The sequence below is a fragment of the Macrotis lagotis genome, chromosome 7, assembly GCF_037893015.1.
Source record: "Macrotis lagotis isolate mMagLag1 chromosome 7, bilby.v1.9.chrom.fasta, whole genome shotgun sequence".
Classification (NCBI taxonomy): domain Eukaryota; kingdom Metazoa; phylum Chordata; class Mammalia; order Peramelemorphia; family Peramelidae; genus Macrotis; species Macrotis lagotis.
Genome location: NC_133664.1, coordinates 128841974 through 128857875, shown reverse-complemented (window position 1 = coordinate 128857875; position 15902 = coordinate 128841974).

The following is a 15902-nucleotide window of genomic DNA, read 5'->3' as shown; positions in this document are numbered from 1 at the left end:
TCAGAATGGCTATAATGATAATATAATAATTAATAATAAGGAAATATGTATAATATGATTGAGCATGTAAACCTATACCAGATTAATTGTTATTTTAAGTCAGGGGGAGGGAAAATATAAAAATGAATGTCAAAAATTATCTTTACATACATTTGCAAAATAAATAAAGAGAAATACAAGTTCTAGACATCATACTTTTCTAGAATAAAACTGTTTCATTCATAGTACAACATTTTTTGATCAATCTATCCATTTTCTTCCATGATTTTTTTCAAAACATCAAAATATCTAGGTATTGTGTCTTCATCAGCCCTGGTACCATTTTGGTAATTTTAGCATTATATAACTAAACCCCAATTTTAAAGGGATTGAACTAGACATCTCCTATAGCATATAATTCATTTCATTTCCATTTTCTTTCACTTTCTTAAATTATCTTAAATGTTTTGTCTAAGTTGCTGCTCTGCTAAAAGAAATATTTTTTTGAATCCATATGTGTATAATTAAAAGATTCTCCATTTCTATCACTGTAACAATTCTATTCTTTAGCATTATTTGAAAAAAAAATGATGCAATTGCCTTTTTTTCTTTTATTCTGGCATCATGTTTTATGGTATTCCATAACATAGATTCAGGAATCTCAACATTTCATTCTATTTCTAGAGTTACTATAACTATGTCAATGCTATTCAATCACGTCAAAATTTTCTTCTAATGTAATGATAAGTCTCTTCTTTTGGGGCCTGGCAATGTTTCTTTCTAAGATATTATTCATTTTGTCCATTGTGTTAAGGAATCTTTTTTAAAAAACAGTTTTTTAAAAACTGTAATATGATACATATCAATTGATGATAGTTAAGCATAGACTGAGCACACAAAATATATGTCAAAAGTCTCAAGTAGCACAAACTCAATGTATTGATTGAATTTTGAGTTGAATTAATGTGCAGTTCATAATTTGCACTAAATTGAACTTTGTATTATTCAAGGTCACAATTAATCTTTAGAGAAAATAAATTTCAGGGCAAATACTGGAGGGTAATGTTGAAGTAAATCACATTACTGCTTTCATTGACATGGGTCTAAACATTAGACTCTTAATCCTGGGCTGGTGAAATCATTTTTTTTAAGTTTGATAACTGTATTTCATTATAATTAGTTTCCTTTGCAATACTTCATTGGACAACCATTTAATCTAAAGATATATATATATATATATGAATCCCCAGAGACATTTATACCCTTAAGTATAGGGAACTAATGAAGACTTTGGCCTACCTGTCTGGTCCCTAGGCTTACTATTCTTCAGAGAGTAGGTGTTATGATGTTGACATTTTTCCTCTCTACAATTTACTAATCTTCAGAGTTCAGGGCTTCCTTATGAAGGCCACATAGATTATACTTCAGAGCTTTCTTTTTACCCTCTTATTTTTTATTTTTCTTATTTTTTAGATCTCAATAGCACTGAAACATTTTAAGAAAAAATAGACAAAATATTGTTCCTTTCAGCAAAAAAAAAGAGAAAAAACTTCAATTACAGTAAACCGTTTCATTCTAAGATAAAAGACAAAAACTTAATGAATTATGCCTTCTAGGGTCTAATTGCATTTTAACAAAAGTTTCTTGCCAGAATAGAAGTATGATTCCCTAATCAAGAATTTCTGACCTCATGATAATAGGTGGATATCATAGTCTTGTATTTGTCCTCAAATGACATCATGTTGATTTCTGCCACAACTCTGTCTTACTCATACTCTAGAGCTTAGCAAATGTTGGGGTTTATTAAGAGGACCATAAAATCAAGATTCAAGAGACTTGCTTCCATTATATAGTCTCATCCATAATAGTAATTCTTTCACTAATTCAGAACATGGGCTTATATACCTTCTCTTCTGCTGTGTTTGTGGTAGCAAAGAATTGGAAATTGAGTGACTATCCATCAATTGGGGAGGGGCTCAACAAATTATGGCACATGTATGTCATGGAACACTATTGTTCTATTAGAAATCAAGATGGATGGGATTTCAGAGAAGCCTGTAAAGATTTGCATGAACTGATACTGAGGGAGATGAGCAGAACCAGAAGAATATTGTATACTGTAGCAGCAACATGGGGGTGGTAATCAACCTTAATGGACTTGTTCATTACATCAATGTAATAATCAGGGACAATTTGGGGGAAGCTGTGATGGAGAATATCATCTTTATCTAGAGAAAGAATTGTGGAGTTTATTACCTCCAATTTTTTTTAAAGTGTCTTATGTACTACATAATTTTGCTATCTCTAATATTTTATTTTCTCCTCATGGATATGATTTTCTCTCAACACATTCAATTTTGATCAATGTATAGCATGGAAACAATGTAAAAATTATCAGACTGCCTACTCTGAGGGGCATAGGAAGGGTGGTGGGAAAATTGTAAAATTCAAAACTTACCAAAAATGATAGGGATAAACAACTATTTTATATAATTGGAAAACAAAATATTAATAAAAAAATTTGCTCAGGGCCACCCACATAATAAATCACAGAGCCTGAACTCAAATTACCTTTGACTCCAAATACAGTCCTCTTTCTACTACCTCATCTACCAGGTATCTGGATAGAGCAGTGACTACAGGACTTGGAGTCAGGAAAAATTCTTATCTGACCACAGACACTAGTTATGTGACTCTGGGCATGATTTAAAGGCAGAAATTGTCTTTTTTCCTTTTTTTGTATTCTCAGTGCTTGGGACATGGTAAGCATTTAATAAATGTTTATTGAATTGAAAAATAATTTAAACTGTTGCCTCAGTTTCCTCATCTGTAAAATAGAGATAATTAGTAGCTTCTACCTCACAGGGTTGTTCTGAGAATCACATGAGATCACATTTGTTTAAAAAAAATGCTTAACATAATATTTAGCATATAATAGACTCTATATAATTGTTTATTCCTTCTCCTACAGAACTTTGTGCAATAGTCTTGCCCCTGAAAGGGTACACATGTAGGCATCATTTTGTAAATGAGATTGCATTCATTATATTAGCCACATTATGACAACTCAATGTTTTAAATAGTATGAGGGTTAAGCCTTTGTAAAGAATCATTTCCATTCTCTTGTTCCTATTTAAATCTTGCTATTTTGTAGTATATGGGTAGCTAGGTGATACAATGGATAAAGTGGCAGATCCGGAGTCAGGAAGATTCATGTTCCTGAGTTCAAATCCACACCCTAGTTGTGTGACCCTGGGTCAGTCACTTGACTCTTTTTGCCTCAGTTTCTTCATCTGTAAAATGAACTGGAGAAGGAAATGGTAAACTGCCAAGAAAAGACTCCAAAAGGAGTTATTAAGAGTCAGACATGACTGAAAATGATTCAACAACAACAAAATATCATAACATGTTCCTACTACAGAGTACACTAAACTGACCTTTTTCTTTAAGGCTCCAAAAAAGTTTCAGAAGCTAGGGTCAGGCAGCTGACCCAAACCAAGCAAAGGAGTCAATTGGAGATATAGATCATAGAAACTGAGGAGACCAAGAACCTGAGAAACCAAGATGTCCAAAAGGTGGTATACTATAAGAAAACTGAAGCCCAAAGAAGTGACAAAATCTGCCCAAGTTCACATAGTAGTCAAGAACAGAACCAAGATTCAAATTCAGGTCCTCTTAAGCCAGTGATCTTCAGCCTACACCACAAGATAGGATGGTTGTAGAGGATGCACTAGAAAAGAAAGTCACAGGCTAGGTAGAGATCAAAGGGAGCCCAGGGTGGCATTTACTTTGGGACTGATGGTGAGGTGGTTGCATCAAAAAACTCCCTTTTTATTTTTTGGGGGCTGATCCCCTCAACTGATCTTGTGTATCCAAAATGTTTCCCATGCCAGGCATTCCAGAAGTATGAGAACATAGAATGGAGTCCACCCTATCATGATAGAAAGAAGACATAAGCCAAGGATCCTTGGAGAGTTTAGCAGCCTATGCACACAGCAAGGAAGTGACCATGTGGAAATAGAGTTTTACTGGAGAGCAGATTCACCTCCCGGAGAGAATTATTGTTTCCATTTTGTGTGCCCTCTTCCACTCTGTTATCATGTTTGTTCTTGGGGTACAACTCTGGTTCTACTTCCAGTTCTCAAAAGCAGATTATTATTTCTCATATAGTCTATTCCATTCTGCAAAAAAGACCAAGGTACCAGTTTTCCAATTTGCAAGATGGAGATAAAACTACATATACTACTTACTTCAGAGTATTGTTTTAAAGAGTAAAAGACAGCATGCATATAAAGCACTTGGCAAATCTGAGCTACATAAATGTTAGCTATGATTATGATGATGATGACACAGATGCAGATGCATCAGCCCAGGAAGGGGAATAATTTGGTTTTGTGAGTTAAATAAAAAGACCAGAAGTTGAGTTGTAATCCTGCTTCTATGTCATCCTGAGCCAACTGTTCAGCTTTATTTTATAAGGGAGATAAGGGTGGCACTGAGAGATAGCCACATCATTCTGGCATACCTAGAGTTGTTGGGATACTGTTCTGTTCTCTGCAGGGGGTAGGAATGCCTGGAGACACCAGAGCCTGTGTCCAGATGAATGGAAGGGAATGAATCCAGACTAGTTGCTTAAACTTAACTGGATGACCTTTTAAATAAGATAGGCATTACTCATGCCCAATCCTTGTGAGAGAGCAAAGCAATCTTTTTTTTTACCTTTCTGTACCCCATACTAGGGCATCTGAGCTTCTAAATCCCAAAGAAACCAGAAAGCAGCTGCTAGATTTAAAACAAAAACCAAAGCCTATCTTTTTTCTCATACTGATATCTTAGATAAAGGAATAAGCAAATGCTAAGATGATTAATGGGGTAGCTAGCTGGCCCAGGGGATAGAATACTTGGAAACAGAAAGACTGATATTCATGAGATCAAACCCAGCCTCAGATATTTATAAACTTTGTGACGCTGGGCAACCTAACCCTATTCCCTAAGTTCTGTAAAATGAATTGGGAGAGGAAATGGTAAACCACTCCAATATCTTTGCCAAAAAAAAAAAAAATCTCAATGGGTCACCAACTGGACACAACTGAAATGACTGAACAGAAGATGGATAAAATTATCAAATGTGTTGTTGCATTTTTCTTTACCAGAACCTGAAGAACCTGTTTATCCCAAGTCTTAACAAATGAGAATTAATTAGAATTTCACAAAATGCTAAGCGTGGGATCCTTGTATATTTGATGTTCTTATAAAGACATTTAATTTTCATGTATTAGTAATCCACAAAAATGGAAGAGAATCAACATCCTGCCATTTAAACTCTAATAACTTTCAAGAAAGCAACTTTCCTACATAATCCTCTTGCCCACCCCCCCCAACCCAAACCCAGAAGATTTTAAAAATAGACTGCAGAGGTTCTCATATCCTGAGAGTAAAAAATAAAAGCAAAGCAAGAAGTCAGTGGACTATCTGAGATTTGAAAGTAACTATTTTCAGGGTGGACTAATTTGTAACCTCATTTGATTTTGGTCTTTTATAAACTGCTGCTGGGGCAGTGATTCTCACTTCAGTCTCTTTCAGATCACAAAGGGTATGTGTGAATTGTTATGTTTATTTTAATACCTGCAGCTGGTCACCTGTAGAGAGATTTCCTGAATGGAAGAGACCTGAGCCACACCTCCTGAAGCTTAAAGAAATGGATAGGAAATGAGAAAAAAATTGTGTAAACTGATTACAGAAACTGAACTGCTATGATGTTTGTCCTAACACTAAATAGATGACAGTAAAGTAGAGATATTCAAAAGAAATCCAGGCCATTAAAAGAAACTCAGTTGATAAAGGTCAGCTGTACCATTTAAAAGGCCCTGGCAGATAAAGGTAGCAATTGTTTGATCTCTGCCTTGGCAACCTTTGTGTGTATTCAGCACTGTCACCCTACTTCGATAGAAACACTTGTCTCTTTTTAACACCCACTGGACAATGCTCTTTTCCCCCTACAGCTCAAGGTCAGACACAAAGTGAGGATTTTTAAAAGACAATATGGAATCATGGTTAGTGAAGAAGACTGTTCTCTTTGCCCTATTTGGGCAAACAGAATGGGTAAATGCTGGCTTTGTCATTTGCTCTCAATTCAACAAACCCTCTTCCATTTGGACCTTATTCTGGACATCCTCCAGGACAGTGGCAATACCATTGGAAAGTATTTGTCTCCATGTTTTATGACTCTTGATATGAATTAACCCAAGGTCTTTCCAAACAAAGTTATCTCTTTGTTGTCTTTATCAACAGATCTCAGATGATCTTCTCATATACAGAAGAGACCTCTTATTAGTCTTATACATCAAATGCCCTGTTTTATAAACCAACCAACAATACACACAGACAGAAGCAGTGTGATTTAATCAAAGAAGTGATGAAACTGGCATGCTAAATTTATTCAATTCAGTTCAATTCAATAAATTTTATTTAATTTCATGGAAACCATGAACAAGAATTTGAATAGACTTTGGGAGATAATGGGAGGGGATAGAAAGATCTCATGTGTTATAGTCCATGGGATCACAAAGAATTGGACACAACTGAATGATTGAACAACATGTAATATTTTATGCTAAGCTCTAGGGACATAAGAAAAATAAGAATAATCTTTCCCCTCAAGGAGTTTCCATTCTATTAGGAGAAGAAAAATTCATAAAAGAAAGCTGAAAAGGGGGAAGTAGGGCCACCATGATGTTCTTTGAAGGTAGAAACAAAGTAGAAAGAAAATGGAGAGAGAAAATGAACATATATTCATGAGACCTGAGTTTGAATTTTAGTTTGTCCTCTCAAGTGATCTCCCAATTTCTCTTTTCTTCCATTATAAATTTTTTTAAAAAAGTCAACATTCATTCACTAACTGATACCTCACCACATTTTCTCAACCTCTTGTGACTTTCCTTACAAAACAATGAAATTCTCAAGTATGCTACTTCCCTTTCACTAAATTCAGTAGATTTTTTTTTAAAAAGCCCTTATCCTTGAAGACCATTCTGCATTATCAGGCATTATTTATTGTCCTATCCTTCTGGATACTCCTCATTCACAGCTCTACCAATGGTGCTCTAAGGTTTCTCTTTTCCCACAGCCCCTCCAATTCTCATGTTCTTCTTTGTCATTTTTGACAGTATGATAGATACAAGGTAGAAACTCAAAGTTGATATAGATTGCATTTTTTTCTCATTATTAATGACAGGATTTTTCTTTAACATAGCTGTTGATGGCTAGAATTGCTTATTTGAAAAGTGCCTTTTCATCTTCCTTTGACCATCCTCTATTGGGGAATAGCTCTTAGTTTTATATACACTTGAATCAGTTTCTAATATGTCTCAGATGTGAGATCTTCATCAGAGAAATTTTCAGCCTTTGTAATACCATTGCCCTTCTTACTCTGTTCCAAACAAATTAAATTAATCCTTATTCATTCTCTTACCTATATTAATATTGTTAATCTACACACCACCCTAAAAGACTTCCCATCTCTGCCAACAAAATCCCTCTCTTTGAAATCAATTTTTTTTCCCATAAAACCAGCTCCTAGTCTAGTTTTATTTATTAATGCAGTGGGTTATTTTAACCTTAATTTTATTAATCTCATCTTTAATTATTAGGATTTTGAATTTAGTGTTTAATTGGGGATTTTCAGTTTTTTCTTTTTTTAATCATATATGCAATTCATTGGTCTGCTCTTCCATAAATAAAAAAAATTCTTAAAAATTTTATTCCTTTACTATGTTTAGTTCCAAGTATTATACTTGTTTTAGATTCTGTAATGTTAGATATCATATACCAGTTGCCCCATTTTAAATAAATCTCCACATGTGAAAAAAATCCCTCCAGCCTAAACTCAGATTTTACATTCTTCATTAAATCTTCCTTAGTTCCCTTAAGCCGAGAGTGATCACTTCTCAAATAGGTATAGCATTTAACTGACTTTTAACAATACATATGTTGGTACATAATCTGCCCCAATATAATAGGTAACCAAATATTGATTTCATTCTCCTGCATCTACACATTTATATGTATGTACTCACACAAGCACATGCATGAGAGACAACATTACATAGTGGATGAAGACATAATAGCCTTGGAGTCAGGTAGATCTAAATTTGAATCTCACCTCTGACACATCCTGGCTGTGTGACTCTGGTCAAGTAACTTAAAACCATGTGCTTCAGTTTCCTCATTTGTAAAATGAACTGGAGAAGGAAATGGCATACCACTCCAGTATCATTGTCAAGAAAACCCAAATGAGGTCATGAAGAGTCATACATAACTGAAAGGAATGATTAACAACAGCATATGGGAGTGGGGAAGGGAAGGTCCACATCTAAACTGAACAACATCAATGTTTATCAAATGAATAAGTGAAAATGGGAATGACTCAAATCATTATGAATGGCTTTGATTACATTCTCAATCAACGAGCTTTTAAAAATTTGATGGGACCTTTTTTCTTTCATTTGACTGAAAGATATATCTACCTTTTATTCATATGGCATACATCTTTGATTATCTGCATTAAAGCTCAGTTAAATCACATGAAAATGACAAAAATCTGATAATTCAATATTGGTTAAGGAAGGAGTTAGGTGGTATAGAAGATAGAGTGCTGGGAAGTCAGGAAATCCTGAGTTCAAATCCAACCTCAGACACTTATCACCTGTGTGATCCTTGGCAAGTCACTTTGATCCTATCTGCTTCACTTTTCTCATGTGTAAAATGAGTTGGAGAAGAAAATGGCAAACCACTTCAGCATCTCTGCCAAGAAAACCCCCAATGGGGTTACAAAGTGTTGGACACAACTGAAATGACATAGCAACAAGATAAGGAAGAGGGAAAGTCTGGCTTACAGTCAGGGATTAATATTCACAGTCATCTTCACAGAATTCACAAGTCTGGGGAGGTGCAAAGGATCTCCAAGACCAGCTAGTCCAACCAATACACATAAGGAATTACTACTTTTATATAAATATGTGATCAATTAATCCTTATTGAGTACTTCCAAAGAAGGGAACACCACCTCCTCATGCAGTCCATTCTATTTTTTGACGACTTCAGCTTTTAGGGACTTCCTCCCCTCCCATCATTAAGTAACTTTTACCTGTTGTTTCTGGTTCAGACTCTGAAGTCAAACATAATAAATCTAAACTATCAAGATTCTTCTGACTCTCAGATCTAATGTGTTAAATATCAAACTAAAACTGATCAATAACTTGTATTTCATTTGTACATTCCCACACTGCCTAACGTGATGTCTGGCACTCAATAAAATATTTGCTTTGTTTTTGACATTGGATGGTACCACACAGAGAACAGCAGAAATTTTGAAGTTAGCTAGATCACTTCCTTGTCTATAGTATTAATGATTGACTATTCAGTGAGAAACAGAAAAATTTTAATCTAATTAAAAAGGAAAAAAAATTCATTGAGAAAATATGGGTCAAAATTGTTCACTTGGAACGGAAATACTAAAACCCCAAAGGGAATTAAGCCCAGGTCTCTTATTTTATAAATGAGAAAACCAAGGCCTACAGGCATTAAATGATTGGAACAACATCACACAAGGAGTAAGCATCACATGTGGAATTTGAACACAAGTCCTTTGCCTCCAGAGCCCTTTCCATAGTAATGAAGAAAGAAAACCTTTCTAGAGAGTGTAATTCTTTTGTCTTACCTATAAAATGATATTTCATAATAATGTGCACCTTGGTTCCATTGATATGTATAAAGAAAATATAGTGAATGCTTACATGTATGATTGACCAAGTTTTTAAAAAATATTTGATATAGAAATGTCAGAGTCAAAATTTATCACTGATATTCAAAACTTGGATCTTGTAACACTTTAGAACATTCATCCATTTAATCTCTAAGAAAAAAGTGTTTTTTACTACAGAAGTTGTTTTATTCTACCTCCTTTATATCCTTAATGTAAGACAAAAGGTAACATATTGAATGGAAAAAAAACTTTTTGAATCTTTGCTCTGTCTGTGATCTTAGGCAAGTCACATTAACTGCCCAGAACTTTAGTTTCCTCATCTGTAAAACTGGAATAATACAGCTTTCATTAACCTTTGTCCAATATTGTTGTAAGAAAAAATGCTTTGTAATCCTTAAAAGGATATAGTAACATGCACTATTATCATTTGAATGATTTAATGTTTGCATCATGCCCTATGAAAAGAAATGGGGAAGGGAGGGGAGTCAGAAAGCAAGGGTAGATAATAGTTTAGACTAAATATTATCTTATGAATCTATGAAAGCTTTAAATTCCATTTGTTTTTTTCTAAGTCTTCACAAACCATCTGCTTAATAATTAGATAACTTTTTCCACCAACAGCCCAGTTTATCATGTGATTTTCATGAGGTTCATTAGTAGAAGTATTTGCGTGCAGTCAAAATACATTTGAAGCAGATGGAGAACTAATTTTAAACATTAAATCAAGATAGTAGTAAATTGAATTGAGTTTTATATAGGTTAATAGGCAGTGAGTTGATAGCCTATGAATTATTACTTTAACCTTCCATCCTAAAATACATTTACTTTTCCTAGTCATTTTCATGCTTAAAAATTTCACATTTAAATATTTAACTTGATATGTATAATTACATTCAGGATGATTCCAGTTTAAATGGCTATATCCTAGAAGCACAGCTAAGTTTAATATTTGAATTACAGGAATGGCCTAAGATGACATATAATTTCTGAATATCACAGCTAAAACATCATTCTCTGTGCTGTATTAGCTAACTGCACTAATTCAATGGATTAAAAAAGCCCTCTGATTTGGAAGAGAAAAGCAGAAAATTGATGAGCATGAATCTGGCATTTTGTCACTCAAGTGAATGTGATAATGACAGTATCATTAAGCAAAATAATAATGTGACAGGCTAATGTGATGAAGGAACACTTATGTGCCAGACATTTTAAGTGGCAAGCACCTGGATTTCCAGATGTTTATCAGATTCAACCCTGCAGAATCCTCAGCTAACCTGGGCTGACAAATAACTTTGCAAGGTATTGGACACTTTGCAGAAAAGAGGTCATGGATTCTAGTCATAGGAGACAGTGGTCCTTTCCTAGTTTAATAAAATTAATCTATATTTATCCAATGATTATACCCAAATTTGGATTTCAGCAAAGAGAATGAGAGAGAATATGATTCACTTTTTACATTCATCCCCCAACAATTTCCAAGTTTGCATTAAAAAAAATTATGTTCTCTTTCTAACAGATTCACAGAGGTTGAGTCATTGATATCTCTGTGTGAGCTCTTTCTCAAATGATGCTTATCTTCAGCAATGTGATAAAGTTGAATTCTAAGGCTGTCAAAATGTGCCCTTTCCTTTTGGGATTTACCAAATAATAAGCACCAAGAGAAGAATTCAGTATTCTCCTTCAATGACATCTGATGGCCCTGCCTTCTAGCTCTGGAGGCAAAGGATTTGTGTTCAAATTCCACATGTGATGCTTTCTCTTGTGTGATCTTGTTCTGATCACTTAATGCCTGTAGCCTTGGTTTTCTCATTTATAAAATGAGAGGACTGGACTTGATTGCCTTAGAGGTACCTTTTACCTTTAGATCCAACATCCTCTGATGCTGCAATCTTTATTCTATTGAAATTTCAATGGAGATGAGGTCCTATTGTTGTGGACATTCTGTCCAACAATATAGTTCACAATCTGTTTCAACCTGGGTCATATTCATTCATGACATCTTATAAATTCTCTACATGGAGCCAAACCACAATTGTGAATTAGCTCTCTTGATATGACATGGATACCAATGACAAATTCAGGCAAGACACCCATTATCCCTTTCTTTTCCCATACTACCTGAGCACCCACTTTTCCAATCATAAATTTCTCTGATGAAATCTTTAATGGCATCTCTTGTATGTAACTCTTCATCAGTAATATGAGTATTGGAGTTGTTTCACTATGAGGCTCTCTATTCTTATTTTGATCATTGCCTTGAAGTTTGCCCTTAGGTGACCTTTGATTTGAATTCTTTGGAAGTCAAAGTTTTACATGATTCTCTGCCACAAGACATTATTAGAAGAAGACTGTTGTTAAAAAAATTTTTAAATGGGCTTCCATCTTGTTCCAGGGAAAAGTTTTGGGTCATTAAAAACATTACAGTTTTCCAATCAAGTCCAACCTCTCCACAGTGAGTTCTGGGTCCAGGTCCTTGTCCATTCTCAATAACTGTCCAAAACAAATGTAAGGATAGACTAGTTTTCTGGGTTATCCATCCAATTACATATAGGCTGAACAACAAGCATTATTCAGTAAATCTATTTGACAACCCAATAAAGGTTGGCAGTGATCGTGAAATCCTTAATATATCACAGAAACCAACATAACAACTCAAAGAGCTAGAAGGGACTTTGGCAACCATCTAATCCAGTCCCTTCATTTCAGAGATTAGAACCAGAGATGTAAAGTAACTTGCTTGATGCCACATGGCTAGGATTGGAACCCTTTCATTCTAAATCCAATACTCTTTCCAGGATAATATTTTGTCTATTTGAAACTGTAGGACTTGTTGAGGAAATAACCTCAATCAAGCACTTGTGATTTTTTTTCATTTCCATTAAAATTATCTTGCATTCAAACACTTCTCTTTTTAATAATGCAGCAGACTGTCAAATTAATCATAAACCTTAGGGATCAGATTCCCCTATACAGAACCAAATTCTCATTCTTATGAATCCAAGTTTTCATTTTTTTATAGTTGTAGAAGTCAGGGATTCTTTTAGATCTATGCTTTTCAGACTTTTCTACTTGGTAGCACTCATGTACATTTGTTTCAGTTTCATAGAGATTCAGATTTGGTATTGCCAGGAGACTTGCAAATTCTAACTGCCAATCCATGCCCAAGAGATAAGTTTTCTCCTGGCCCATTGCTTCTGTCTTTCCTCCCCAGCCTGCACATGTGCACTGACTTGATTTATTTGCTTGCTCTAAAGGGGCAAGGGAAATTCATTCGCATTTATCTACAATCCTGTATCACACCAAGAAACTCTCTGCGGCTTTCAAACATTGCAATATGAAAAGCACAGTTTCTAGATCAACGAACTCAATTCTTGCGAGAGAGGTCAACTCTATTTTCTAATCAATCTAATCCTAATCAAGTTATGAGAGCTAGAAATCCATTCTACATAATGCTGCTACATTGTTTGTCCTAATGCCAAGGGATTATCACAACATCCTTGCTCAGAAATCTGCAAAATTTCCATGACGAACAAGAAAAAGTGGATAGAATACTGGACCCAAAGTCATATTAAATATGTGAATTTGAACAAATGATTTAACCTCCATCAGACTCATTTTCATCATCTGCAAAATGGATCTGTTAACAGGGGTAGCTAGGTAGCGTAGTAGATAAAGCACCGGCCTTGGAGTCAGGAGTACCTGGGTTCAAATCTGGTCTCAGACACTTAATAATTACCTAGCTGAGTGGCCTTGGGCAAGCCACTTAACCCCGTTTGCCTTGCAAAAAAAAAAACCTAAAAAAATGGATGTTAACAGTAATAATAACCCCAAAAATAATAATAATAATAAAGCTATCTATTACAAAGGAAAGGAAAGAAAAAAGACACAAGCATTTATTAAGTGTCTATTATGTGTCAATTCATCATGTTAAGCACTTTAGAAATATCATCTCATTTGGTCCTCACAACAATCCTGGAACATAGAGGCTGATTATCCCCATTTTACAGATCAGGAAACTGAGGCACATAGAGATCAAGTGATTAGCCCAGGGTCACAAAGATAGTTAAGTATCTAAGGTCAAATTTCAGCTCTGGTCTTCCTGACTTCACGCCTACCTCTCTATCCACTGTACTACTAACTGTCTCACAGAATTATTATGACATAAGAAAATATGTGTAAGGCAATTTGAAAAATTTTAAGTGCCAAATAAATGTGAATTATTCTCATCATCATCATCATCATCATCATCATCAATTATTCACCAAATTAAAAAAGATCCTTCATGTTGGCCTCCTATCCAAGATCCTTTACAATCTGGCTCCTTATCTGATCCAGCTTCACACACTAGTCTCTTTTGCATATGCTGTGACTCAGATAAAGTGGATCATTCAGCACCATCTTGCTATCCCCACCCCCACACCATCCCCCCCACACACACATACACACACAAACACACACACATATTCCATTCTTTTCCATTTCCACACTTCTGATCACAATGTTCCTCCATAAAAAATGTTCCTATCTCTCAGCTCTTTATATTATTATGATATATTCCACCTATTAAAAAGTTCTCCTAATATTCTCTATCTATTAAAATGTTATCTTTCCAAGTAGACTGCAAATGGCACTTCTATGAAGACTTCATTGACATGAAATGATTTTTCCCTTCCCTGATAAATAACTTTTAACTCTTCTTTTAAGTATTTTATATATATATATATATTATATTTTCATATGAAAATATATATGCATACAAGATATATTTATGAAGAAGAGACAGATGAGTAGGAGAACTTATATATCTAAACCTCTATTTACTGTACCACCTTCTAAAACTCTATTTACTGTACCACCTTCCTATTATATGTGTATAAATGTGCAAATGTATATATGTAAATTTTGACCACTCAAAAAGAATTGCAGAGTCATCCCTCTATATACAAATATGTATATATATATATATATATATGTGTGTGTGTGTGTGTGTGTGTGTGTGTGTGTGTGTGTGTGTGTGTGTGCGTGTGTGTGTGTGTGTGGCTAGATGACAGACACAGTGACTAGAGCCCTGGATCCGAAGTCAGAAAGGCCTACATTCAAATTCAGCTTCAGAAAGTTGCTAGCTGTGTGACCTTGGCATACCCTCTGCCTCAGTTTCCTCAACTGTAAAATGGGAGTCATAACAGCACCTATCTCCCAGAGTTGCTTGTGAAAATAATGCGATTTTATTTGAGGAGACTGAGCATATGTCTGGCACATAGCAGGTACAAAAAATGCTTGTTTCCCTCCTCTGTCCCCCATACTTCAAAGGATTTATAATCTCATCAGTGTGTACTCCTCTAACAATGAAATATTTTTAAATTTAATTTTTATTTTATTTTTTCACAATTACATGTAAACAAAAATTATTCATATTCATTTTCAAAATTTTTGAGTTCCAAATTCTCTCCTTCCCCCTTCCTCCTCCTTGAAAAGCAATTTATAGGGGCAGCTAGATGATGCAGTAGATAGAGTACTTGCTCTGGAGTCAGAAGTACCTGTCAAATTGTGCCTTAGACACTTGATACTTACTAAGCTATGTGACTTTTAGCAAGTCACTTATCCCATTGCCTTACAAAAAAGCAATTTATATAGATTGTCCTTGTGTTGTCATATTTCCACATAATTCGTGTTGTAAAACTATGCATACCAACAAAACCCCAAGAACAGTAGTGTAAAAAAGTATGCTTCTATCAATGCAGATATTTAGAAGGAAGTTAAGAACTCAATTCCAACCCCATAATTTTCAAGATAAAATGAAGTTCAAGGAAGCTTAGAGAGCCTAAGCATGATCACATCCATTGTAATAGCAAAACTACAATTAGAACCTTGATCCTCTGATTTCAGATTCAGCATTCCTTTCCCTATAACATACTTGCCTACAAACCATCTCTGCTTTTTCATCTTTTTTTTGATTCTTGTCTATATCCTTCCTAAATTTATATGATCTCTTCAGCATGCTTGAGGCTGTCCCTGGGTAATTTAATATTGAATGAAAACTAGCACCATACTCAAGCTATCCATCCTTTACTCTTGCTTCATGACTAGCCCATATCAGTTACCAATCAAATACATCATGGAGATGTCTATTTTAGCTGCAGCCCCTATTTGACCATATTTT